Genomic DNA, 3,583 nt, shown 5'->3' with positions numbered 1-3,583 from the left:
CTAAGAGGTAGGTATACATTTTCTTCTTATTCTACAGAGGAGAGAACTGAGGATCCATGTAGTTACAGAACTTGTGGAGGGATTTACGTAATTCCTAGGAAAGATTTCCTATAAAAATTCTGTTAGTCTACTAAATGTATATAACTTGGACTTTGGTATTACATTTTCTAAAATGATTTTATAATAGTATGGTTACTAAGGATGTATAACACAACTACTACTCCTATCAACTTTCATAATTTCAGATGCAAATTGTTTTTGCTAATGTTATTACCAAACCAAAAACTTCATGTGTTCTGTAATAGTTCTGGTAGGTTCCATTTTTTCCCAGACAAAAGTGGAAGCTAACAAGAATTAGCTAAATTGGAACTCAATGATAAATTATGACAACATTAATGAGGCAAAACCCTGTAATTCTATTTTCTTGCCATTGAACACATTGAGCTCTTTAAAATTCATGCATTGAAACAGAATTTTATGTCCGTTTTCATGTGACTATGAAATACTCAGGGCTGAGGTTCAAGACTTATAAAATGGAAGCAGCATGGTCTTTAAAGGGCAGATGATCAGGAACAGGTCTTGCAAGATATTAACAAAAGAAACGTGTATATAATACTGACCAAAATGTGCTTTTTAAAAAAGTAATAGAGGGGTGCCTGGATGGCTCAGTGGGTTAAAGCCTCTGCCTTCGGCTCAGGTCATGATCCCAGGGTTCTGGGATTGAGCCCCGCATCGGGCTTTCTGCTCAGCAGGGAGCCTGCTTACCTCCGTCTCTCTCTGCCTGCCTCTGCCTACTTGTGATCTCTCTCTCTGTCAAATAAATAAATAAAATCTTTTAAAAAATGATAATAAAATTAAAAAAGTCATAGAACACAGATTGTATTGTATTCTTTCTGCTATAATAAGAGTAGCAATTTATTTTATTTTTTTAAAGATTTATTTGTTTGTTTGTTTGTTTATTTATTTATCAGAGACAGTAGGGGGAGCATCAGGCAGAGGGATAAGCAGGCTCCCCGCTGAGCAGGAAGCCCCATGCAGGACTCTGTCCCAGGCCCCTGTGATCATGGCCTGAGCCAAAGGCAGCCGCTTAACCAACTGAGCCAACCAGGAGTCCCTTCAACACTATTTCTTGTAATGAACAACAGAATATTGTATTGGGTAGTGTAGAGATTTTTACAAACCAGTTTGGATAAAATCAGTTATGGTTAGTAAGTTCAAAATGTCTGTGAGATATCAAATAGCCTGGAGCTGTGAAGAAAAGTGAATTCAGGAACTGTCTATACATAGATGGTGTATAGAGCCAGGGGAATAGGGGAGATCACCTTAGGAGAGAATTTAGAGAGAGAGAACAGAAGAAAGGGAGGGAAGGTGGGAGGGAGGGAGAAAGGGAGAAAAGGAAGGGAAAGGAGAATGATTGTGAACAGAACATAGTACTTTTTGTGTCAGGTGAGAATCCTTATTCATATGATCCAGTCTTTTTGATCATTCAGAACCCAGAAATAATTATTCAAGTAGTTGAACTAAAATAATCAATTGATGAAACTGTGACCATTTATAATATTGATTTAAACTTTCTATATTGGAAGAGCATCCGAGTGGCTTAGTTGGTTAAGCCTGTCTTCGGCTCAGGTCATGATCCTGGGGTCCTGGGATCGAGCCCCCACATCTGTCTCTGTGCTCAGCGGGGAGCCTGCTTCTCCCTCCAAACCAATTTCTGCAAAAACTGGTCATATCGGCCCATTGCTCAAAATCCTGCAGAGGCATCTCATTTCAAGTATAATAAAATCTAGACCCCTTACCATGTCCTTTATGATGTGGCCTCTGTCTATGCCACTGATTTCCATCTCCTTCAACTTTTCCCTGATTCAAAATCACTACTACATGATTTCTTTCTAAACCACAGCCTGCAAAATTCCTTGCCATCTCAGAGAATTTGCTTTAAATCCTCTTTACATAGTCTTTCAAGTGGCTTCTTTCTCAACAGTCAAGTTCCAAACCAAATGACCTTCTTTTTTTTTTTTAATAAAGATTTTTTTAAAAATTTATTTATTTGACAGACAGAGATCACAAGTAGGCAGAGAGAAAGGGGGAAGGAGGCTCCCTGCTGAGCAGAGAGCCTGATGTGGGTCTCTTTCCAGGACCGTGAGATCATGACCTGAGCCAAAGGCAGAGGCTTTAACCCACTGAGCCACCCAGACACCCCTCCAAATGACCTTCTTAAGAGAACTTCACTGAATACCCGATCCTCCTCCCCTTTGCGCTCTCCATTTAAATAGCATACACTAACTTCTTGATAGATTTCAGTTGATTCCTGAAATTATCTTGGATACTAATGTGGGCTCTGGACTTATTCTACCAGGTTTCAAACACTGGATCTTCCACCTACTACTAGCTTCTACCTGGGAAAGTTTTTTAAGCTCTATTTCTTTCCCTCTAAAATGGGATGATAATACTTCATAAGGTTGTTGCAAAAGTTAAATGATTTAAACCTAAAGTTCATAGTACAATACCTTGTTAATCATTATCATTTGCTGTAGATATAGTAGAATCAATAGTAAAATACAGCTCTTTATAAGTTTGTCCACTTCTGTAACTATGACATCTAGAACACAGTCTGGCACTCCATAATAGATCCTCAAAAAAAGCATAAGCCATTGTCACCCGACTGGTGACCTGGTGAAGGACAGCTCTGATCAGAGAAATGCTAAATGTTGGAGAAATCCAAATGTTTTAAAGTAATGTGGGAAAGTTTATGTAATTTACCATTCTTGTCTTTGGCTCTAGTTGAAAATTTCTAACAGCCAAATATATTCACCCTTGAACAGCAAATTTCCGTTACTGAAGATCTGGATACATGGGAAATCACCATCTTACAAAGGGGTATCTGAGGCTGATATTAGAAACAAACCCACCAGGTCTGGATGGGACTGGGGAGTATTAGCCAGGTTCCCTGGGTCAGAACTAGGGAGAAGACACCTGGAAATGACGCACTGATATAGAGGGAACCAAATTAGTGAGGGAAATGGGTCTTATGCTTCCAGTGGTCAGGATTGGCTCAAAAATGGAGCAGAACATGTCCTACAAATAAGCTCTATTAGATCACATGAGCATATCCATCTTGGGCTCTACTGGAGAAGTGAGAAAGGAAAGGAAATCAGATGTAGATTATAGGTAACTTTCCTAAATGTTGTTTATATAAGTTGGTTCACATTTGGATAAAATTGACAACACACTATTTTCAGACTGTTGATAAAATCGTTATGTTACGGTCATATTGATTTTTACTGCGTATTATTAGGAAATCCTGTCTAGGTTGAATATATTCTTATAGGTTATGAAGCAAAAGGAATATTAAAGCCTCTTGCTTTCCACTGCTTGCCTCAGATGAATGATCTTAAGTTTATGGGACATGCACATAGGAAAACTGAAATCTGCCATTTCACCTTATCAAATTGTATGTCTCTATACCATTCACTGTGTTTGTAACTTTAACGGGTCCTATTAGATACTGGATATTCTGTTTGGCTTTTTTTTTTTTTTCCTTTGGCTGTAGCATCTGTTCCGAGTGTCAGAGTACAAATTT

This window comes from Martes martes (assembly GCF_963455335.1).
Source record: "Martes martes genome assembly, chromosome: 2".
NCBI lineage: Eukaryota > Metazoa > Chordata > Mammalia > Carnivora > Mustelidae > Martes > Martes martes.
The sequence above is the reverse complement of the archived record's forward strand: the minus strand, read 5'-3'. Positions refer to the sequence as shown.